Genomic DNA, 25972 nt, shown 5'->3' with positions numbered 1-25972 from the left:
TCAAGTTGATGGTGTCACACATTACTATCAGTGTGAGTTATTATTTAGGAAAATGACAATACAATTTAATGGTATTATCATTTCAAGTGGTTAAAAATTAAATGATTTTTGTAAACTGTTCTTAAAAGCAGGTGCTTTAAAAAATCACCAAAGCGTAATGATAGATCTATTTATTGGTTCTTTGTCCAAAAGTTAAGACTGGATTGTTTAGGAGAAAAAAAGTTACCAGGAAAAATCAAGAAACAAAGATCCTTGGCAGTGTGCTGAGATCCAGATACTGGTCCTCTCCTGAGAGGTGATGAAATGTGTTAAAGCAAAAACTGTCACTTCAGGACGTATTAGCCTGCTTTGGCAGGTCAGGAAAATTTATTTAAACTTAGGAGACACTCATTTACACACTTTGAATAACTTTTGAATAACTATTGCTGGACTTGCATGCTACATCATGAGACAGTGTTGTTATCTACAGTAGGAACTACAGCAAGAAATTAAAAGTTCCTAAAAGGAGATGTGCCCTCTCCTAAGATTTTATTATTTGCTCTAAGCTCCTTTGCTATATGCTCTTTTCACTGTTACTGCAAAATTTTTCCAATGAACATTATCTTTCCTTCACACAAGTTCAATTCAAGCTTTCCACCACTTCAATATGGCTATTTTCACATAAGACTTCAACGAAATAAGACATTCAGCATAAATAGAATTTAGCGTGATCCAAATTTTATCATATTTCTCCTTTGGATTGCTTTTTTTGTTATTCACATCCTGCTTTTCTCTTGATCCATATGCTGTCTTGTTCTCTAATGCTCCTGAATTAGAAAGAATTAGGCAGAACCATCTTTTAGAGCATGACATTTTCCTCCTCACTCAAGCGAGCAGGTATTTATTTCGGAGTCATGCTTTAGAAGTGACATCCTCTTTGAGGATGGAGTAAATCTCCGCCTACAGAACTGCTAAGTGGAGCTGCTACTTCTTGAAAGGGTTCTACCCAGATATGCTACAGAGAGCATTAACTTCATAAATGAGATTCTTTTCAAAGTAGTCATTGTAAAATATACCAGGAAAACCGCCCCCACCCAACTCCCTGCAACCCGTGAGCATGGACTTGATAGCTCAAGACAGGATGAATGACTCCGATTAGGCCAATGATCCCTAGTTTTATAGGGCCCTCCTAAATCACATCTCAGTTTGGGTTTAGAAGGAACACTGCTGGGAGCATCCAGAGGGCTGCATATCATCTCAGCCTGGCTCCCACACATGGAGCCAGGGAGATTTGTGGGACCCTGTCTGGTAGCTCAGAGGCACAGCGATGATACTACCAAAGCAATAATAATAAAAAAGGAAATAGGCAGTGGGGAAGCCCTGGAACCATCCCTCATTTTTCTCCTAATATACTTTACTGTTCAGTGAGACAGAATGATTCCACAGACAGAGCCCAGAAATTAGATAATATGAGACATTGATAATGTTTCTTTTTCTGAATGATTTCGGTAACTGAGGCCTGGGATTTCTGTTGACTAAACTTCTTTGATTCTTTCATCCAGAATGGAACACTTGCTAACTTCAGTCTCGCTGGTTCACCATTCATGGAAGATACGCTGCGTCATGTCTGAATCCTCCTTGAAACAGTCTGAATCCTCCTTTACAGAAGGAATTGCAGTAGAATTTTAATAACATCTTAAATTTGCTGGGACTCTGGCCACAGACCCAGGATTTATAGTGATGGAGACTTTTTTAGGAACATTTAGCATAAATGCTCCCTCATGGCACAGGTCAGGATTGCCTGTGCAGGAGGTGAGGTCAGAGGAAGTATTTATGATGACTTTCCTGTGCCTCTTAACCTTTGGAATTAATTTTTGGTCAAGAGGACCATCCAATGCCTGACTGTGTGTTACTGTACAAAAACAAAAACATTTCTTTGCATTGGTTTAGGACACTGTCTGGCCCTGGTTACTGCCCACATTGGCTTAATTCATGAAGGTGATTAACCAACAATCCGTCTCTTAAAATGAGTTGCATGAGCAGGCCATGCCAGGCTCAAGGATGTGAAAGTTGGGGGTCATATTCTAAGGAACATCATACATACACCATCAAGAAGTCTAGACAGAGAGCATCACAGGTTACACTGAATGAGTGAGAAGTCCCACATACAGTGCATGTTGTCAAGTGCTGACAACGGACACACAGCTGCCAAGTCTAGAGCACAGCAGGCGTAGAATTCACTTTAAACCAAGTGATGAGGGATGTAAAGTCTATGACAGGTCCCAAATCCTGTTTCATGGGATCACAATATAGAGATTCTGCAGCTAGACCACCTGAGCTCAACTCCTGGTTCTGGTTATTACAAGCTGTGGGATGTCACCCATCTCAGAACCTCAGATTCCTCTTCTATAAGATGAACCTACCCCATGGGGTGGCTGAGAGGACTGAATGGGTTAGTACTGCAAAGTGCTTAGACTCATCTCATGCTTGGAGCTGAGTCAGCATCAAGCTCAGTGTTTGCAGCTATCACTGCTGTTGCCGCTACAGCCCCCACCTCTACTACAGCTGCCTTATCACCAAAAACGCTAAATTTTAAAATAAAATTTTAAATAAATACTCAAGAAACAAGTCATCTTCCAACTTTCTTTTAAGGAGTTCAACCCATTATTTAAAAAAATGTATTCACTAGAATCCTAACCTGTAAGGCAAACAGAAGTATCCCTAGAAACACATTCGAGACCCCTGCACACACATATCCTGGCCTCTAAAAGCCCTGGGGCTCCCATAAAGCACCACGTGAAAACCTTTGCTTTCAACTCCCTGGGGAAGGAGACTGAATGCAGAGACCTGGGGGCCCTCCCTTAGGGATACAAAGCCTCAGGCAGTGGAGCTTAATGGTTAAGACAATGAAGTTCCAAGGTCACATGACCTAGGATGACATTCCCACTCCCACTCCCACTGTCTGAGTGACACAGGGGGATAGTTTGATACCGGTAAGCCTTGGGTTCCACACACATAAAATGCAGATAATAATGTGCCTTCTTCAAAGTGCTGTGGAGAGGATGAGATAATGCAGAAAGAGCCCTGAGCACAGCTCCTGTGGCCATAAGGAAATGCACGGCCAATCGGAGCGGCTTTCCTGGTTATTGTCACTTACATCTCTGTTCCACTCCTACCTCCTGCTGTAAGCTTGTGTGCCCCTAAAATTCACATGCTGAAACCCTAACCCTTCATGTAACCGTATTGGGAGGTAGAGCCTTCGAGAGGTAATTAGGTCAGGAGAGTGGAGCCCTCGTGAATAGGATCAGGGATCTTATAAAAGACACAAGCAAGTTTGTCCCCACATGTAAGGACACAAGAAGGGTGTCATCTGCACACCAGGAAGCAGGCTCACACCCGACACCAGCTTTGTGGGGGCCTCTACCGTAGACTTCCCAGCCTCCACAACCTTGGAACACACTGTTGTTTAACACACCCAGCCAGCCAATGGTGTCCTGTTACAGTAATCTGAACTAAGACACCTCCCTGACAAGTACTCCCCTCATTCCTTCATACGAAAGAGTCCCCCATCATAACGGTCTCCATGACACCATCCCCTTTCCCTTCTTGTAATTACGGTCTGCATTTGTTTACTCTTTAAGTTTCCTGACACATTCATAGTGGTGACTCCAGCACCTGAAGTGATACGTGGCACACCGAGGACACTCAGGAGATAAGCACAGAACGAACCAATGAAGTGAAACAGGAGGAGGAGGAGGAACAGAAAGGAGGCGTTCCCGCTCAGCATTCAAGAGATCAGAGGAATGAATCTCTTCACCTCTTGGACTTGAAACCAGGGGGTGCAGTTCTTTATAGAAATAGCAGAAATAAATGTGATGGCATGCACTTCTGTGTATACAGTAGGAAAAGATGATTGTGTTCAAACTCAACTACGCTTAACAGTGCTCTCTGCAGAGAAGCGTAGGCAGTGGGGAAATCAAACTAACTTAGAGGTTTGCCAAAATCAGAGTCCAGTCAAAATAGCAAGGACACAGAACACCACTGTTCCCAGCAGCCTCTCACCCTTTTCTTCTGAAAATTGCAGGAGACAGATAGAGACCTCTCTCTCTCTCTCTTGGTCTCTGTCTCTCTGTTTCACTCATACTTGGCTTCACTGTGTCCAAGCAAAAGGGTTCCTGTGATGTCACATATTTTATTTTGTCCTAAAATATTGTCTAGCTGCCTGTTGCAGGTTCTGTGTATACAGTTAAAGTTGGGAATCTTCACTGGCTTTATGTCTACTTTGAGAATCTGTGATGTATTAGGATTCAAAACATGCTATCAGACACTGGAAAGACCACATGAGACCCAGAGCTGCAGGGCAGCCACCAGGCTATCTTGAGGCCCATGAGAGGCGGGTTCTGCTGCAGGGGCTGCAGGAGACCCAGGAGATGAAGGCATATGGCCCCATCAGATCCTGTGAGGGCAGATGCCCCCAGTCTTTCCTGACAACAATCTCAAACACATGATTTGTTAAGGTGAGAAGAGTTGTAATGCAGAGAGGACAGTTGATCTGGGAAGGGTTCGGAATGGGGAGTCTGATCATGTGTGGAAAGTCGTGTTACCTTTGAGGGGCCCTTACTCTTGGAAATGACTCTCTTCCGTCAACTGCCTGGCCCCATACATGGTCAATGAATCATCCTAAGATCCTAGGGTCTGGACTCTTCTCATGACCTCAAAGTGGCCTCAGAAACTAGGGATGATGGCTTCTGGGGAAATGAATTGGCATCACCACCATCAAGAAGGCTGTAGGCCCCTGACAGAGGGTCTCCAGTTGTCCTGTTTAAGCCTCTATTCTGGCTCTGGTAGCCCCAATCCCCCCATCTTGCTCTCCCAGCTTCAGCCTCCATAGTGTACATCCATATTTATCAATAGAGTCTCAGCCTGAATCTTTTATACATGGCCCTTCCTACAGGGGGCCTCTTAATTCTCAGGCAAACCCGATCCCAGACCCCACCTTTTCAGCGATCTGTAGAACCTGTACCCGGTGCCTCTTGCAGGAACCATCTTCTCAACACTCCCGTGCCTTAATTTGACTCTCCAAACCCGGCATGAAGCCACATCTCATTTCCACATCCTAACATGTCTATGGATGTTTTCTATCAGATTGTTAGCTAAATATTCCACCAAAAATAGGGGTGGTCAAAGAAATCTCACTTATGAGACAGAAATAAAGGCTTTCCCTTGGACAGAACAAAATAGCCACTCTCCTTTTCCCAGGTGGCCTCAGGAGCACATTCCTACAGCGGACCTCTTTCCTCTCTCCCCCTCAGCAACTCAGCTCTCTGTTAGAATTCTAGCTAAGCAGTTCCGCCTGAGAGATTATGATAGTTGAACTGGTTTCAACCAGAAAGCTAAGCCCCACTACTCTGAGCACAGACCTGCTCTCCTATTACACCAGTGAGAAGAAAAACCAAGGCATTGCAATAAATCTCTGGGTGTGTACTGGAGATCACACAGCTTTGCTCAGCTTTACTCCTGGCATCCCACACACAAAGATGATACAGGTAACAAAGCGGAACATGGGGATCAGAGGGAGGCAAGGAGAAGGCTGACAAGCACCAAGAATTTTCAGGTTGACAGAAGTCAATGATTTTCTTTTTCAAGCCTGGGATGAAAGGGAGATTAGGCCAGCTGGATAGGGAGTGGACAAAGAACTATGTTCCATCACAAATAAATCAGTATGGAAACTGGAGGAGGACTTCTATCTCAGGGATGGAAGAGGAAGGAGACCACTCACACCTACTTTATTTGAAATGCCCTTGTCCTCCCAGGCTTTCTCTACAGTGAGTATGAGAGGAGGGGCCCTTGGGAACTGAGGAATGGAATATATCCTGTCATAGCAGTAAGCAAGGATGTCACAGTCTTCAGGGATTCCAGCCCTCCAATGTGGGTTCCTGAGCCCTAGGGCAGGAGAAGAATACATGTGGTCTAACAGCCATCATGTTGTTTAGCCACTCCCTAAAGGGAAGCCCAGGGGAGCTCAGGATGTTAAAAAACACAGGATACTGGCCCCAGCATAGCTGACATGCATATGAAGGGAATGCTTTCAGGAGCACAGGCTCTTGTACCTTCCCATATATAGAAAAGCACTAAATTCGTTAACTTGGTATATCTGGTTTTCTTTAATTCAGTTCAGTTCATTCGCTCAGTCGCATCCGACTCTTTGCGACCCCATGGACTGTAGCACACCAGGCTTCCCTGTCCATCACCAACTCCTGGAGCTTACTCAAACTCATGTCCCTCAAGTCAGTGATGCCATCCAACCATCTTAGCAATAATCTTTTGATATTCAAACTACCCGCCCTTTGTGGCAAAATTTCTCTACAAGCTGGTTCCTCCTCTAGCATCCTCAGAGCAGTTTTCTCAGGGTTACTTAAGATGCTGTCTCCTGGGCTTGAAGTCCTAAATACTCCCACCAAATAAAACATAACTCTTTAGGTTATGTCTATTTTTTAAGCCAATGCCCCTTATATTCACATTTCCACCCCTCCCCTCATGGTTCCTAACCGCTGGCAATCAATAATCTGTTCTCTAACAGTATAATTTTGTCATTTTAAGAATGCTATATTGGAACCATACTTTATTTGACCTGTTGACGCTGGCTTTTTTCACTTAGTATATTAATGCCCTTGAGATCCAAGCTGTTGCCTACACCAACAGCTCATGCTTTTTCATTGCACGCAGTTCACCCAAGGTAACGATGTAGCATATTGTGTTAAACCATTCACCCATGGAAGGACTCTCTGGTTGTGTCCAGTTTGGGGCTCCTCCAAACACTCTACCAGGAATACTCATGTACTGATACATGTGTTTATGTGTACTTACATTTTTATTCTCTGGATAAATGCCCAGGAGTAAAACTAGTGGGTCTTATGGTTAGCATTTGTTTTTTTAAGAAACTACAAACCATCTCTCAGACTGAGAGTAGTGTGTTTTTTTTTTAATCCCCACCAGCGAGATTCAGTTTCTCTACAACTTCACTGGCATTTGGTGTTGTCACTGTATTGTATGTGTCTAATCTGTGTGTAGTGATATCTCCTGTAGTTTTACTTTGCATTTCCCCAAGACCTAGTGACGCTGAGCATCTTTTCATATGCTTATTTGCCATCATGTGTCCACATCAGGGAAATGTTTCCTTAGACCTTTTGTCTATTTTCTAATTGGGTTTTTCATGTTTTTCTACTACAGTTTTAAGAGTTCTTTTAATATTCTAAATAGGAGTTCCTTATTGGTAACTTTTTAAATTTCAGGAATCCTTCCTTGGTCCATTGAGCTAACCTCTTCTTTCTCTAACTCAGAATCTTTATTGCTCTCTACCCTGACTCTTCCAGAGATAACACTCCTAGCTGCCTCACTAAACCATCAGCAGAATCCGTGGCTGTCTTCCCCTCAGCTCTTTGGGAAGACTTGGGCATCTATCTAGCTTTCCACTGACGTCCACCAAGTGACTGAATCAAGCACACCTGGCTTTTCATTCAGTCACTATAAGACTTCAACCCAAATTAAAAAAAAAAAAAAATCATGGTTACTATGGATACACAGCTTGGGAGGAATGTAAATCATTTAATACCTTGGAAAGGATAACTAATTACAAGAAGAAATACACAGACCCAGATGTGTTAGCGATTAATTTCTTCTCGGCTACCACACTTCTAGCTAACACGGCAACACACGGCCGTTTATTGAGGAGTATCTATTTATGCCAACCTGGAGCTCACATTTGGCTAATTAAGCACACAGGCATTTCAGAAGTTGTGATCTGTGGGCTGTGTTTACATATGAACACCACATTCGATACCCAGGCCGTTGCTTCACACCTCTAACCTATTTCAAGCCTTATATTTAATTACATTTCTTATATTTAATGAGGAAGAGTTGCTAAGGGGAATGCAGGGGATGGCTTTGAATTAAATAAACAGCTATCTTCCTTACAAATTGCAACAGTACATAATTAAATAATGAGATACCTGAGCTTTGTAGTCTTTCTTCCAAAGGAATTAAAGCTCCAAAGAAGACCAGGTCACAGGGGGAGTTGCAGAAGGCGGGTAAGAAAACATGGGGCTGGAGTAGATAGATTCTAGCCTGCTGTCTGGCCTCCCTGGGTCTCAGTGTTGTCACTACTTGTAAAATGAAGACACAAATAGAATCCTTTCCACCTTTCTCTGCTGTGGGTGTTCTAAGGATCAAGTGTAATAACAGGCACATTTCTTTGTTAAAAGAAAGCCACAATACAAAACACCAGAGATATCAGTGCAATTAGGTACGTGAATTGCATTACTTTTGTTTTACATGCAGACAAGAAACAATTGCCATTCAAGGAGGCTCTGCATGCCCACTCCCTCAACTCCCTCCCAACCTCACCTCCTGTTCTTCCTCCCCTCGTCCGGCCACCTTCACTTCCTGTCCGGCCACCTTCACTTCCTGTCTTCCCCATAACACCAAGCACCCTCTGTCCTTGGGGTTCCACACCTGCAAATGCCCTTCCACAGGGAACCTTCCCCTGCCTCACTCTCTAATCAAAGTTATCACACCCGCTCCCTTTACACTGCCCATTTAAATGTCTTCACATTTCTTATGACTATCTAAAAGCATTATGACTGATTCACATTGTTTTAAGGCAGAAACCAAGACAACACTGTAAAGCAATTTAAAAAAGATTTTTTAGTTTAAAAAAAATAATAAAAGCACTTTGTTTCTTTGCTTACTTGCCTTCTTTTCAGCTCCCCACCCTCCACCTTCCACCAGCCTGTACAAGAGCAAACTTGATGGCTTGGTGTTACTTTTATGCTAAGACCTCAGATGAGTTCACTGGAGTCTCCAGAAGGGGAAGGCATATTCTGTTCTCCAGGACAGACCTTATAGGCACTGGGCAGAAATCTTCCTTTTACTCTACTTGACTTTGGAAAATATAATTGATAGCCACTATTCTCCTGTTGAGTTCTCAATAGATCTAAGAATCTTACAGCCCATAAATGAGACAACTTCACAGGAGTAAACGGCAGCACTCAAGGTAATAGTATTATTTTGAATCCTATGAAATGGATGAGACTCGCTGTTTTGACCCAAATATGTCCATATGGTTCCACGGTAACAAAAATAGCAGCAGGAGCCCTTGCTATGCGTCAGGCTTTGTAACAAGAGTTTGATATCAATGCTGACAAAAAAAATCACAACCTAAAAGCCGATAATTATGTCTTATTCTGCAAACATGATGAAGATTTAAGTCCAGGAGACAGTCTCTCAGATAGCTCTGAGGGACTGTTCTGAAGAGGTAAGGGGGGAGTCAGGATGTATAGGAGTTTTGCAAAAAAACAAAACAAAACAAACTAGGTTGCTGAATATCAAAAGATTTCTGCTAACTAAAGACAAAGCAGACACGCGTGTGTGACCCAGGGATTGCTCCCAAGTCTCTGACGCCTCCTGTATTGGCAGGCTCCTGCTAAACCACCTGGGAAGCCCATAAAATGTAGACAACTTGAGTTAATCAATTTACTACTTTTCTTTGTATGGAAAGAGTCAAGAGTCTGGGCTCACTGAAATCATTCCTTTGATATGCAACTTAACCATCCAGGGCCAGTATCCTGTTTTTATCCATCCTGAATCCTGTCAGGGTCCACAGTCAGGTGTGGCTGCAAAGCTACAGCGACGGGTAGCTTTTGAGCCACTAAACATCAGCAAACATCCTTTGTTTACTGATACGGCAGGATACGTTCTGTCCACACCATCTCAGCTTGTACACTTCTTGCCACAGTTCTATAACCTATTACTATCATTCATATATTATGGAAGAGAACACCAAGGTTTGTGGAGGTTAAGAGATTTTCCCAGAGATGATACGGCACCATCAGGCTACAGAGTGGGAACTCCTAAACTACACCGACCCCCAGAATTATATGAGTTGACAGGTTTCATGACCACAGAATCTGCTTCCAAAAGGAACAGAAACTGTTGATAAAATAGTATAGAAATATATATTAGCACTTCTTGTGGATGGTTCTTAAGACAGAGAAGAACTCTGAAGATGAGCCTGATACTAGCATGCAACGCCTCAGTCACCTCTGCAGCCTTGAACACTCGCAACTCTTCCATCACTTCTACACCCTCAATCCAGCAGAAAGACCTAAGGCCTCTCACCTTGGGAAGGTGACTCTTCCTGTCCCATGTTGCATCTAAGCTCCCACCAGAACTTTAGGGTTTCTGAGCCCCACGCAGACCTCCTAACCTTCTGCCTCCCTCCCTCCCTGGATCTGCAACCACTATTCCCCTGGAAAGCCCCTGCACCCAGCAATCGCCAGTTCCACCATCCCTCCTTATCCAGTTCTTCAAATGGCTCACCTTCCCCAACCACAACCTTGGCATCTCAAAGCTAAGAATTGGGACAGGTCTTCTCTTGCCTCTAATGTCCCTGAGAACACTGATCTACAATCTTCACTCAATAGTCACCTCCTTTAAACTTGCATTGTTGGGTCTGTAGAACCCTTTTCAGTCTTGCTGATGTGACTATTGGCCTCCAATAGCTTTCCCCAGATTCTTCTCATGGGGCCTCCCACAGTCCTCGTCTCTGCCTGGTCCGGGATCTCATACAGGGCATCCACAGTGTGGCTATTATAGTATCACCTAGAAGCTCCTGTGTTCCTTGATATGCAGTGATTTCACTACCCTCTGTTAGGTGGTTAGAATAGGAAAAAGGAGTCCAGAATGGTGGTGGCTAAAAGACAAGGAAGGGAAAAGCCTGTGAAAATGGAACGAAGGAAGGTCCGAGGACCAGAGTGAGGACCTCAGGTAGGACAAACAGCACTCCTGGCTGGCCCAATTTACATAGGGCAGGCCCAGGGGGAGGAAGACATATCAAAAGAGGAGTCAAAGGGCCAGGGCTCCCCTTCCTTCTCTTCACGTCTTTGGGTCGGCATGCCCTCACGCCTCGAAGATGTATTTTCCTGTATTTTCTAAATAAAATTGAGCTGTAACACGGAGCTGTAGCACTGATCTGTCTAAGAGCTATAACACGGTCTGTTCGAGACCTGAAAGCTATAATACAGTCTGTCTAAGACCTGAGAGCTATAACATGGTCTGTCTGAGAGCTATGACATGCTGAGGTCTCTAATGTCCATTGCTTCAAATTTTTGTTGAGACAAGACAGAACCAAGGAGAATACACTTGCCTGACACCTTCATTTAGCTACTATCCTCATGGTGTTTTAACATTGGCTTCATTATTATTTAAGTGTGGTGGAACCAACAGATCAGAAAATGATTGCCATTGAACTGAAAAGACAATTCAAGAGAGAGGGGACACATGTATACTTCCAGCTGATTGATGTTGTACGGAAGAAACCAACAGAACATTGTAAAGCAATCATCATCCAATTAAAAATAAATGAAAGAAAATAAAAAATATAGGTGAGAAGCAAAATAATAAAACATGGAGAAAAAAAAAAAAAGACAGTTCATTATACTCCAAAGGAGGGCAGAGGACAGGCCATGTCATGGCAGCCAGATGGGGAAAAACAGATTGGTCAGGAGGCAGGGGGATGGGGAACCATGAGTAAGAGCCTTTCTCTGGTTTTCATGGAAGGGAATAGGGGTAAGGGAGGATAAGCAGGTTTAGGATTGGCTGGTGTGAATAATTTCAGCAGACTATAGGGCAGGGGCTGCCCCTAGCTGTCTGGTGCCTGGTTCTAGGGTGACCAGAGCAGGTGGATGGTGGTCTAGGATGTAAGAGCCGTGTGAGAGCCTCATAAAAAAAGGTGGTTGGGGTGAAAGGGCGCTGGATTGGTTGATGTTAATATGAAAGGCTTATACACAGGCTAGTCTTTCCCTGTCTCTAGAAACTGGCTTGCCCAGGATGAACAGTCCTTCCAGGGTCATTGAAGTTTCAGAATTAAAGCATCAGAAATACAATACGTTAAAAACTAACAAACATGTGCTCATTTTGTGTCTTGAAGAGTCTTTCATTGCATGTTTATGTCCAGTAGATAATTAATACGTGACTTCAGTGATGTACTTAATATGACGTTTACTGAGCACTTACTTGGACTCGGGTTTTGCTCTGACTCAATTTCTATAACACCCCTACAAAATAGGTACTAAAGTCTTTACTATCTTATTTCTGAGATGAGGGCACTGAAGCACAGAAAATGCATTAATAAAAATGCCTCGAGTAAATTGCATGAGAAGCATAACAATAAAAAGTAAATAAAAGACATGGGAAACACCTATGGACACACTTTGGTTTTTTCTCATCATCCAAACTGCTCTACCTCCCCAGTTGAAAACTCCTTAACGGCCCTTTCTGAAACAACCTGCTGAGTATCTCTATAAGAACAGCTAGACTGCACATTAAGTTCACCAGGCGTAACACTTAGGTTGTCATTTCATCACCAAAGCCAGTGTTCCAGACACACCAGGTTAGAGACGCTTGGGTCACACTGATCAATCCCCGCTGTCCCCCAGCCAGTCAGCTAAAATACTAGGCTCCGTGGAGTATCTTCCTTCTCATGACCATTCCTTCAGCCACATCCAGTGTGACAGGCCATCTCCAGGTGCTGATTTTCCTGACCAGATAGAGGCATGGCCTTTTGACTGTCCTGTTTCTCGTTTCACCCCATAGAGACCACAGTCATGCTCACCAATATGTGTGATCATTTCAAGCTGCTCTTCACTTGTATAAGATGAGGTTCTGAAAGTGGTAGCAAAATGAAAAGTGTGGATGGTTAGGCTGCCCTGAAAAGATCCCTTAAGTGTGAAACTGAAAGTGTTAGTCACTCAGTCATGCCCGACTCCTTGTGATGCCATGGACTGCAGCCCACCAGGTTCCTCTGTCCATGGGATTTTGCAGGCAAGGATACTGGAGTGGTTTGCCCTTTCCTTCTCCAGGGGATATTCCCAACCCAAGAATTGAACCTGGGTCCCTGCACTGCACTGCAGGCAGATTCTTTACCAACTGAGCTACCAGGGAAGCCCAAAGATCCCTTAAATCAATGTGCATTCCATGAATGGATTTCACCTCAACAAGTCTGAAAATTCCCATTTTTCTCTCATTGGAACCAAACACTGCTTCTATAATTGAGCACCAGTTAGAGTCCTGGTTTGGGTTGAGGGGGCAAGAGGAAGCCAAGAAAACACCCTTAACCACCAGGATCACATGCCCACAGCAAGATGCTCACATGTGAGGTGTGTGGGACAGGACCGCAGCCAGTGAGGGCGACGGTGGCCACCTTGAAGCATGTGTTCCGTGACTGACATCAGAGGTTCACTTCCTTTCTCCCTGTTGTTTGCCTCTGTTCATCATCACTGCATCTGGCTCTTCGTCGCCATTTCTGTTTTTCAAGTGTGTGTCTCTGTTTCCCCTTGTCCTTCTCCATCTGTCCTTCAGGGCTCCCGTCCTGACGTCTGTCACGTGTCTGTCTCTATGTGTGCACACCTGTGTGTCTTTATCTGCATCTCTCTGTGTTTGTGCATGCGTCTCTTTCTCTGTGTGAATTTCTCCCTGTGCATACATTTCTCAGGATGAAGGTGCCTGCCCAGCACTTTGAGTTGACTGATTTCACAAATGTTAACAGCACACAATTCTGAGCCACAATCAGTCCTGTTCTATCCTCACAGCCTCAAGGGCTCCCCAGGCTGCAGGGTCAGGTCGAATTCTTTAGCATGACTCACCAGGCCCTCTGCAACCTGTCCCCATCAGGTGGGCCAGCCCCATATTCTGCATCACCACATGGATGACACACTCTGGCTTAGCAAATATATTTTTTTAGCAAGGTACACTTCCCTTCTTTTCCCCAGAAACTCATACTGAAGGAATCTTCACGTATAAAAGGGAAGGGTGTGAACTGCAGCAGGTAACTCATGTGAGGATGGTGGGGCCAGAGCCATGCTCAGCCTTCCCTCAACACCCTGCAGACAGAGACCAAATGAGTCCCCAAACCACCACTGGAACCTCTGTAGCCTCTGCAATTCCTTTGTTGTTCTGTGCATCAGAGAACACAGAGAGCTCCTGAGTCAAGCTCATGTGCCAACCAGTGGCATGCTGGTCTCTGAGTGTTTGCCCATTTGCTGAGGCACCTTCATGGTGAGAGACCCCAGCACCTGTAGGAAGAGCCCAGTGAGTGTGTGAAACGAGTGTTCTGCTTCAGCTTTTACGGCCAAGCTGCAGAAGTGTTGTCTGTCCTTTTACCCTCTTTGTGCCCAAGGGGCAAGTCTCTGTGAGGGGGCTGTATTCTGGTCTTAATGCTCAACTTAGGAAATGGCCTGAGCAAGAGAACAGCAGTTAAGTGAAGAATGGAGAAGAGAGAAATAAGGAGGAAACCAAATGCTAGAAGCAAATCATCAGCCTTCGTGGGTACTCCAACAATTGGCGATAGTCTCAGTAATCCAGGGAGGGAACCTAACGTTTTTTAGAGGATTTAGTTGTTGCTGTTGCTGCGTTTTGCTTTTCCAAATGTGTGTTTGTGCTTCCTTGTTAAAATATAGCTCACATTCATTCTAATTCCTTCAGCTCACCTGAATGAATCCTCTGAAAGACCTAGGGCTTTCAGAACGCAGACTTAGGGCTTTCATAATTTACAAATGATCCAATTCAACAAAGATCATTTGAGAAAAGCATTGTGCTTTGGCTTATTGTAGATGTACAAGGAAGGAGTATGTACTGTTGAAGGAGGCTTCAACAGTACGTGAATCGAGAACTTCCAGATGCTCAAGCTGGATTCAGAAAAGGCAGAGGAACTAGAAATCAAATTGTCAACATCAATTAGATCATAGAAAAAGCAAGAGAATTCCAGAAAAACATCTCCTTCTGCTTTACTATGCTAAAGCCTTTGACTGTGTGGATCACAACAAACAGTGGAAAATTCTGAAAGAGATGGCAATGCCAGAGCACCTGACCTGCCTCTTGAGAAACCTGTATGAAGGTCAGAAAACAACAGTTAGAACTGGACATGGAACAACAGACTGGTTCCAACTTGGGAAAGGACTATGTCAAGGCAGTATACTGTCACCCTGCTTATTTAACTTATATGCAGAGTACATCATGTGAAATGACCGGTTGAATGAAGCACAAGCTGGAATCAAGATTGCCAGGAGAAATATCAATAACCTCAGATATGCAGATGATACCACCCTTATGGCAGAAAGTGAAGAGGAACTAAAGAGCCTGTCGATGAAAGTGAAAGAGGAGAATGAAAAAAAGCTGACTTAAAACTCAGCATTCAAAAAACTAAGATGATGGCATCCAGTTCCATCACTTCATGGCAAATAGATGGGGAAACAATGGAAACAGTGACAGTTTTTATTTTGGGGGGCTCAAAAATCACTGCAGATGGTGACTGTGGCCATGAAGTTAAAAGATGCTTGCTCTTTGGAAGAAAAGCTATAACCAACCTAGATAGCATATTAAAAAGCAGAGACCTTGCCAACAAAGGTCCGTCTAGTCAAAGCTATGGTTTTTCCAGTAGTCATGTATGGATGTGAGAGTCAGACCATAAAGAAAGCTGAGCGCTGAAGAATTGATGCTTTTGAACTGTGGTGTTGGAGAAGACTCTTGAGAGTCCCTTGGACTTCAAGGAGATCCAACCAGCCCATCCATCCTAAAGGAAATCAGTCCTGAATATTCACTGAAAGGACTGATGTTGAAGCTGAAACTCCAATACTTTGGCCACCTGATGTGAAGAACTGACTCATTTGAAAAGACCCTGATGCCAGGAAACATTGAAGGCAGGCAGAGAAGGGGACGAGAGGATACGATGGTTGGATGGCATCACTGATTCAATGACATGAGTTTGAGCAAGCTTCAGGAGTTCATGGCAGACAGGGAAGCCTGGCATGCTATAGTCCATGGGGTGGCAAAGAGTCAGACACAACTGAGTGACTGAACTGATTGAACTGACAAGGAGAAATCATGGTCCTTTGCCTCTGGCATCAAACTATCTAGGGACACACACACATGCACACTCACACACTCATGCGTCCTCTAAGGACAACTGTGATAAGTGTTAAAGGGCATGAGGGGACTCTCTTATTCTGAAAGATGGTGTGATCTGAGATAAAGGGAGACAGGAGTAAAGGACATGCCAGGTATAGGAACAGCCTGTGTAAATACCTAGAAAGGAGAGGATTTGGAATATTCCAGGTATGTACAATGAAACTTACACTAAATGCATTTATGGTGAACATGTTCACGTTGAATGTGAGCTCAAGGCCAGCATGGCATTGAAGTGGAGATGTTTCACAACTTCCTTTTGGAAGTTTCCTATATCATGTTAATGAGATTTAAGTTAAACTAAAATTAAATGCAGGTTCAGTTCAGTCACTCAGTCACGTCCAACTCTTTGAGACCCCATGGAGTGCAGCATGCTAGGCTTCCCTGTCCATCACCAACTCCCAGAGCTTACTCAAACTCAGGTCCATTGAATCAGTGATGCCATCCAACTATCTCATCCTCTGTAATCCCCTTTTCCTCCTGCCTTCAATGTTTCCCAGCATCAGGGTCTTCTCACGTGAGTCAGTTCTTCATATCAGGTGGCCAAATTACTTGAGTTTCAGCTTCAGCATCAATCCTTCCAATGAATGTTCAGGACTGATTTCCTTTAGGATGGACTGGTTGGATCTCCTTGCAGTCCAAGGGACTCTCAAGAGTCTTCTCCAACACCACAGTTCAAAAGCATCAATTTTTTGGTGCTCGTCTTTCTTGATAGTCCAACTCTCACATCCATACATGAATACTGGAAAAACCATAACTTGGACTAGACAGAACTTTATCAGCAAAGTAACATCTCTGCCTTTTAATATGCTGTCTAGGTTGGGCATAACTTTTCTTTTAAGGAGCAAATGTCTTTTAATTTCATGGCTGTAGTCACAATCTGCAGTGATTCTGGAGCCAAAAAAATAAAGTCTCTCACTGTTTCCATTGTTCCCCCATCTATTTGCCATAAAGTGATGGGACCGGATGCCATGATCTTCATTTTCTAGATGTTGAGTTTTAAGCCAACTTTTTTTTGCTCTCCTTTTTCACTTTCATCAAGAGACTTTTTAGTTCCTCTTCACTTTCTGCCATAAGGGTGGTGTCATCTGCATATCTGAGGTTATTGATATTTCTCCCGGCAATCTTGATTCCAGCTTGTACTTCTTCCAGCCCAGCATTTCTCATGATGTACTCTGCATATAAGTTAAATAAGCTGGGTGACAATATACAGCCTTGACATACTCCTTTTCCTATTTGGAACCAGTCTGTTGTTCCATGTCCAGTTCTAACTGTTGCCTCCTGACCTGCATACAAATTTCTCAAGAGGCAGATCAGGTGGTCTGGTATTCCCATCTCTTTCAGAATTTTCCACAGTTTATTGTGATCCACACAGTCAAAGGTTTTGGCATAGTCAGTAAAGCATTGCTTTTTCAATGATCCAGTGGATGTTGGCAATTTGATCTCTGGTTCCTCTGCCTTTTCTAAAACCAGCTTGAACATCAGGAAGTTCACGGTTCATGTATTGCTGAAGCCTGGCTTGAAGAATTTTGAGCATTACTTTACTAGCGTGTGAGATGGGTGCAATTGTGCAGTAGTTTGAGCATTCTTTGGCATTGCCTTTCTTTGTATGCGTGTATATAATTTTCCCATTGACTCTAACTACATTATATGCCATCATAAGTTCTCAAGACAGACAGCATAGGTAGCTATATGACCTACATTTACCAAACTACCTTCAAAATAAAGCCCTTCTATATCTGAGACATGTATTTATTACAAGGAAATACTAAAAAGAAGTATTTAAAAATCATAACAAAATTGTAAGACTTGGCACAGTTTTTGACCAAAGACCATCTCTTGTATGGTAGTCCCTTGCACCAGAGCTCCATACGTGTCTAATACAGCAAGGTACTGGCTCACAGTAAGAAACAGCACATACACCGATTCTTTAACTAGATCTTACAAATAAAACACATGATCCCTTTCAAAGAACTGTAAAGAATCACCAAGGTGATCCCTCCACAGTGAGAACTGACGGACATAGTTTAGGCTGTGGGGGAAAGGTGGGTGATTTCTCTTATGAAGAAAGCTCTCCTCTTACAGACTGATTTTCTACTGAAGAAGAAAAAATAAAGTGAACTAATATAACTATGTATCTCATATATAAATAAAGAGAGATAAACAAGATCAGGAGTAGCAGAGAGGTTTGGAAGCCAAGTGTCAACCACGTAGCATGAACTGGTGCTACCTAGAGGGTTATATCAAGAAGTCCAAACTTGAGAGGAAAAGTCAGCTGTGAGGAATGAGGATATCTACCACAGGTGTCAAATGGAGAGGAGCAGGCGCCTGGTTTATATTTGCTCTCCTGAATCAAACGTCTCTAAGTCCTTTCCAGTGTTAACTTTCTATGACCCTCTCCTCTTTTCTGCTCTTTCCTTACTCTTGCTCGTACAGTTGAGAAGAACAAGTCAGAATCTCCTGAGAATCCCAACTTGCTCCTCCAGTGTAAAGTCAAGTCTGGCTCAGTCTTCAACCTCAGGACTCAAAATAGCAACCTCTACCTTCCATCTGATGTCATTCTAATCATGTGTGGCTTTGGTATATGCACTGAAGATCAGTACCAGTGTGTTGACTATCATTTAAATAATCAGACTAACCTATCTTAGACAAAGTGAGGTAACTGCTGGAGACTCAGATTTGTGAATGACCTCCAGGGTCCTCTCCTGTGGCAGGAGGCAGGCAGATGAAGCACCAAGAATACAGTACATGTAGTTACAGTCACGTGTAGTTACAATAATGCATTCAGTGAGGATGGGTCCATGCTCTGCTCTGTGGATGGAGAGCTGATAGAGAACATCACCACCACCAAAGCTACGGAATTCCTCCCCCACTTCTCTGATGCCTCTCAATCGTTATCACTGCTGTTGTTCAGTCATTAAGTTGTTTCTTACTCTTTGTGGTTCCATGGACAGTAGCACACCAGGCTCCTCTGTCCTCCACTATCTTCCAGAGTTCGTTCAAATTCATGTCCACTGAATTGGTAATGCTATTTAACCATCTCATCCTCTGTCGCACCCTTGTCCTCCTGCCCTCAATCTTTCTCAGCATGAGGGTCTTTTCTAATGAGTTGGTTCTTCTCATCAGGGGGTCCAAAGTACTGAAGCTTCAGCTTTACCAACAGTCCTTCTGATGAATATTCAGGGTTGATTTCCTTTAGGATTGACTGGCTCGATCTCCTTTCTCTCAAGAGTCTTCTTCATCAGCATAAGTCTAAAGCATCAATTCTTTAGTGCTCAGCCTTCTTTATGGTCCAACTTTCACATCTTTACATGACTACTGGAAAAATCATAGCTTTGATTATCCAGATCTTTGTTGGCAAAGTGAGGTCTCTGCTTTTTAATACACTGTCTTATCATTGTCATAGATACTATTTAATGACTTCACTATAAATAATCAGTATGCCAAGAACTAAGCACAGACTATTTCATTTAATCCCTCAACCACTGAACCTATAAGACAGTACTGCCTTTATCTTACAGAAAAAATGAGGTCTAGGGAGACAGTGTAAGTAACATACAAGTAAAAGATTCTAATGAAGTGTTCTGACTTGGAACCCATATTCCTAAATATTTGGGATACCATTTCTCATCTCAATGCATAAAATATGTGGCAAGGCACTTAGAGAGGTGAAAAATCTCACAGGAAGTAATCTGAGTTATTTATCCATTCATTCATTCAACCATCCATCCATCCATCCATCTCTCCATTCATTATTGCTTCAAGAGATATTCACATGCACCTATTCATGTACTTGGCCCTGAGACACAGTGGTGAGTAAAACAGACAAGACCCTTGACCTCACAGAGTCCCAGTCTAATGAAAGAGCAGACATTCATTGATGGTGTGAATGTATAATCACAAATTAACTTCTTTCTTTAGGGAAAGGAATACAGTTCAGTGAGAGCCTATGACTAAGAAGGTAGACTTAGGCTGGGAGTCAGGCCTGAAGAAATGAGGCCTAAGATGAGAAGTAAAGGGTGAGTCAGCATTAATTAGATGGAAGAAAGGTGACAGAATAAAAGTAGAGCACTGCAGAGGGGAAAACAGCATATGCAAAGGCCTAGGGGCGGAAGTGCCATGCAGTGTTCAAGGAGCCGATGAACTGTGTGGCTGGAACAAGTCAGTGAGGGGAACAGTGATGAGTGGGGAAGTGTGATAAGAGAAAAGTCTGTTGAAGTAAGTGCGAGTCAGATGAAGTTAAGGCGTGTGGGTTGCAGTGGGAAACAATGGGAAGATTAGAGCATGAGAGATCGAGAGGGAGGGAGAAAGAAGTTGGCAATGGTACATTTTCATATGCAGTCACATCTCAGGGGGCATAAGTAATATAGAAGCATGGCAGGGACCATATTCCAATGATCAATGAATAGGCCACCCAGTGGTTCAGATAAGAGAAGCTGGCAGCTTTGACTAAGTGGTGGCAGTGGTAATGAGCAGAAATGGACAGTTTTAAGAAACATGATGAGGTAAAATCTAAAGAATCTTTTGATCAATTGGTTTGGGGAAGATGAGAAAACAGGAGGAATCAATGGTCATCCCTAGATTTCTACTTGATACTTAGGTTGTAGCATTCACTGGTAAGAAACTCCAGAAGGCAGTCCCACTGACTTGGAGGTACGTTTTAGGGTCCCTAGTAGAGAGGGTTAATAGGCTGTTAGGTGACAGAGGTCAGGAGGGAGCAAAGAAGTCTGGGATGGTCATATTAACTTGAGAGTTCACTATATACAGAGACAGATGGTTGTTGAGGCCTCTGGGAATAGAGAAGGTTACTGTGGAGAACAATGTTTATGGAAACCTGGGTAAAATGCACTTTCCAATTAACTGTATTCTTGTAATTACTTTTCCTTTTGTTATGAGTACTTGCATCTCTCTTTCACTTCCACATTAACGGACCTTTCAATTGTCATTTACTTTTCCCACTGATTTTGAGTTTTATAGTTTTTTTGCACATTCCTTTTATACTATGGATCCACATAGCTACTGCAGCTTTTGAGAAATGAGAAGAGAGAGAAAGGATCAATCACTAGCCATCAGTATATCCAGATGAGATGCTAAGAGTCAGATTACCCCAACAGCTAACACAGCAAGCAACAGATTAAATTCCCTCACTAATAGTGCATTCAAAGAAATTGTCTTTGAGATGATCTTTGATGCCTTCCTATCATGAACACCAAAATGTTTGAAAGTGGTGGAGATGGGGGACTGGATCCAGAATTTGATGCCTAAGTGATTCCTCAATGTTTGGTTTTTGGGTGCATTAAATTCACCATGACTAATTCAGAGAAAATTTCAAAGAAAATTCAGAGATGTTAGGACATACTAACTATTACAGCCATTTTCCTCATCTTCGAGCTTACTGCTTGATTGATTTATAGCTCAAACTGATAGTTAGAGAAATGGAAATGAAAAGATAAAGCAGTCCCCAGAGGAGAGGGAAAAAAAATCCTAGAAACATGTAAACATGATACCTGTACCAAGTAATGAGTTTAATCAGTTAATTACTAGATACTAAGCACTCACATTTAATCAACACCTGGTACCTCAAGAATAAAATCACTCAATTTCATTGTTCTCATAGCCCTCTATTATGCCTTTCACAATATCTTAAAGCTCACTTTTTCATTTTTCTGAAGCTAGGCTATGAGTTTTCTGAGAGACAGGACGTGGTTTCTTTTTTTTTTTTTTAATTTCCCAGGCCTAGCAGTGTCTGGGACACAGCAACTGAAATAATGCTACCAGTTGAGCGATTGTTCTCAATACACAGCAGAAAAATACCACAAAATAATTTGTTAATAAAACTAATAAGAGATGTTCCATTAACACTTTTTGAACCAGAATATTTAATTCAGCAGCCCTGATCACATCCCAAACAAAAGGAACTCTATGATGAGTATTTTCATCTTAAAACAGAACTAATATGGCAAACTGTTTCCAAAAACTATGAAAATAGTGAACAGAGTCAGCCTTCTGTTTTTGAACAAAAACTCCACCAACTAGAGATGGGGTTTTTAGAAAATACTTGGTGTTGCGCATTCTCTCTCGCTTGCTTTTCTTAAGACCTACTTTGTCCAAAGTTTAGTCAAAATAAAAGAAAGCATAATCTATTTACAGTAAGCCAATACTCCATAGGATTACCTTACTGTATTTCAGCTAATTGCAAGTGTCAATCAACAGTTCTGGAAAGGAGAAGGCTCCGGAAAGGAAATATGATCCGCATGTCATTGGAGTGAGGGGGTGTTAAGGTATTAAATTATTATTGTCCTAAGTGAAAGGATGGCTAATGAGCTCCTAAATTACAGAGTTTAATCCCCAGGCTTATTGACTACAAGGTTATAGAGCTCTCTTCATTTCCATCATTAAAGAGATATTTAAACGTGAATGTCTTTTCTAACCTTGCAAGCAAACTGATAGAAAATGGTGACTATTTTCTCAGTACAATTTTATTTTCCTTTAAATTATTAGTTAAATATTAAAATCCAACTTCAAGCAATTATTCACATGTGTGTTTGCTAGGTCAAAAGCACCAACATCTCATGGGGGGATGAGAATCACATATAGAAAATAACAAAAGAATAGCTTGATGCATACATTTTTCTAATATACATTAAGTATGCATTTTGCATTATGCACAGAACTCAGGACTGCCAATATTTTATTTCTAACAACCCAGGTACACAATAGAAAAAGCATATAAATATTGCTAGTGTTACTGGTGTTTGCATCAAAAAACTAAAGTTCATGCTCAGTCATCCAAAGTCCAAATCTATATTCTATGAGTTAAATACTAGTAGAATTAGAACGAACCTTCACTGAGTAGCTATCAGGTTTCACTGAGCATCTATCATACCCAAGTAGTTTCTATTTTACAACCTTATTTATGGTGGCGCTGGTGGTGAAGAACTCTCCTGTCAAAGCAGGAGAGATAAGAGACCGAGTTGGACCACTGGGTCAGGAAGATCCCCTGAGGAGGGCATGGCAACCCACTCCAGTATTCTTGCTTGGAGAATTCAATGGACAGAGGAGCCTGATGGGCTACTGACCATAGCATCACAAAGAGTCGGACACGAGTGAAACTCCTGAGCGTGCACACATGCACCATGTTAGGAACTTTCTTCTTTACACTCTTGTGCTGAGCTGTGTGGGTTGTGCTGTGCGTAGTCACTCAGTTGTGTCGGACTCTGCAACTCCATGGACTGTAGCCTGCCAGGCTCCTCTATCCATGGGGATTCCCCAGGCAAGGATATTGGACTGGGTGTCACGATGTTGAAGCTGAAACTCCAATACTTTGGCCACCTGATGCGAAGAGCTGACTCATTTGAAAAGACCCTGATGATGGGAAAGATTGAATGTGAAAGGAGAAGGGGATGACAGAGGATGAGACCATTGGATGGCATCACCAACTCAATGGACATGAGTTTGGGTAAATTCTGGGAGTTGGTGATGGACAGGGAGGCCTGGCGTGCTGCAGTCCATGGGGTCACAAAGAGTTGGACACAACTGGGAGACTGAACTGAACTGAGCTGTCACGCCCTCCTCCAGGGGATCTTCCCAACCCAGTGATCAAACCCAGGTCTCCTGCATTGCCGGCAGTTTTACAAAGTTATTTATTCCTAAAAAGTTGAGTTTTTGAAAAATAGATTTTCCAGAGATTATTCATGAAGGAGTATTATTATTTCAAGGACAGATCTGTCAGACTCCATGATGATGTCTCTTTCCATTAAGCTGCACTACAAACTGGGGGAAATGGCTTATCTTAAAATAACTTGTGAATAAATAAATGAAGTTTTCATGGGAATATAGGCAAGGAAATGAAGAGAACAGTTTAGAATGTTGGATGTGAATTGGTTAACAGATGCATGACACTAAAAAGTCACATTTTTCATCATAATAGTTTGCTGTCTGTTGGCAAAGACCTCAGCAAAGCTGTTTTCATACAACAGCACAGCTGGTTGAAAAAGGAATAAATCTGGTCAACCAACTAAAGTTTTCAATTCATTTAACGCCAAGTATCTGTACGATTTTTTTTAATAAATCATAAGTAATCCATAAGTAAATAAGTAAATCCATAAGTAAACTGACCCATAATAATTTGTGTTTTGGCTTTTTTTTTTAATTTAATGAGTGATTTTTTGGTCAAGGTCTTTACTAATAGACTATATATTATTCATGGTAAAAGCTCAAATACTGTATACTAAAATCGATTTTAGACCCAGGAAAATTCCTTTTCACAGAGGTATGAAACTAGAATATTCGAAATTAGCTTGAGATTTTAGTATATTTCAGATATAACATGCTATTCATGCTCACATGTTCTTCTATTCTCCACAAACAATGGGCTGTGTGGACAAATGTTTATCATCTTTAAGCCACTACTTTATCAATTGACATGTAGTATACAAAAGTATGTTCACGTCCATTATCCCATGTGATGGGCATTTAATTCATTTTCAGAGTGTAACATAAAACTATAAGGGTTTATACTTCACGTGTGTGTGTGTGTGTGTGTGTGCGCGCTAAGTTGCTTTAGTCGTGCCCGATTCTGCTTCCCTATGGACTGCAGCCCACCAGGCTCCTCTATCCATGGGATTTTCAGGCAAGAATACTTGAGTGATAAATATAAATTAAAAAATATATATATATATATATATATATATACACAAAAGAACACTGGAGTGGGTGGGTTGCCATGCCCTCTCCAGGGGATCTTCCCAACCCAGGTATCAAACCCGTGTCTCTTATGTTTTCTACACTGGCAGGGAGTTCTTTACTATTAGTGCCCACCTGAGAAATCCTATACTTCACATATCAAAGCTAGTTATCTCATTTTTCTTTAGGGTTTGGTTAACTAGAACAGAAGTCTCTTGCATGCATATGTGTTAATTATAAAATGCCCCACAAAGCCCACAAAATAAATTATAACAAATAACAGCAGCACTCAAATACTGAACCTTTAGGAAGTAACAAGAGAAGACACACATCACTACCTATTCCCAATTAAAAATGTCATCAATTCAGAGTTCTGGATTTAGACACTTATAAAATGAATCACATGATATTGAGCATAAATCTTAATTTCAGTGTGCATAAGCATAAAAAAGTGTATTGTATATGTATAATTATTCAGTGTTATTATTTTTAAAAGCCCTATATATCATACCAAAACAAATCAATATAATGCCACCAATGTGAATATCATTAGGCTCAGCATCTTGAACTCAGCATGAAATCTACCAGACCATAAATTTGAAAGGAAGAAATTCAACATCAGTCCCATAAATCAAATTACCATCAGGATAAAATCTATCAGAGCAAATAGTCTTATTCGGGGGAAAAGGATGTTCTCGCGGTTGGGGCAGGGAAGATGGTTTGTGTGACACTGCTCTATTAATCTCATATCCTGGGAAATATCTAATTATAGGAAGGTTTTAAGGCAAGTAGATCACAGAGTTAGCAAAACAACGCTTACATCATGACAGAAATTGATAGCGTACATTTTCATTAAACATTATGTCCTAAATTTGTAAGGCTTTAACTTGTCCAGCAGAACACACCATGAAATACAACGCATGGATGCAGGTATCTGTGCTCATAGAAAATACAGACTCCATTAAGGAGATGTATCTGAGACATACGCATGCATATATGTGAGAATATATATAATGGTATACTAAATATCACAGAGCTACAGAAATATCTCCCTGCTTGCTTTATACCTTTACTGTAAGAGAATATTATTTGAGAGATAACAGTATTTACTATTTATTTTGTCTCTTGCAGAATTGTGTTCTCTTTGAGCTAGAGAATAAAACTTCTTGGTAGCATAGCATAATGTAAACTCTTAGAGTTTACATTAACACACTGATCAGTGATCAACTTTCTTCCATCCTCAACAAGAGAGGGGTAGACCTTCCAAGTCAAACGTAACAGTGGGGTTTAA

The 25972-nt window shown here is 42.1% G+C and overlaps 1 protein-coding gene across 9 annotated transcripts in view; it reads right to left on the bottom strand.

Annotated features, from left to right (window-relative positions):
* The window catches only part of FHIT (fragile histidine triad diadenosine triphosphatase), a 1527031-nt gene that overhangs the window by 226755 nt on the left and 1274304 nt on the right, over nucleotides 1-25972 (bottom strand). The window lies entirely within an intron of this gene.

Source organism: Bos indicus, chromosome 22 (genome assembly GCF_029378745.1).
Source record: "Bos indicus isolate NIAB-ARS_2022 breed Sahiwal x Tharparkar chromosome 22, NIAB-ARS_B.indTharparkar_mat_pri_1.0, whole genome shotgun sequence".
In the NCBI taxonomy this organism is placed as follows: domain Eukaryota; kingdom Metazoa; phylum Chordata; class Mammalia; order Artiodactyla; family Bovidae; genus Bos; species Bos indicus.
The sequence above is the reverse complement of the archived record's forward strand: the minus strand, read 5'-3'. Positions and strand labels throughout refer to the sequence as shown.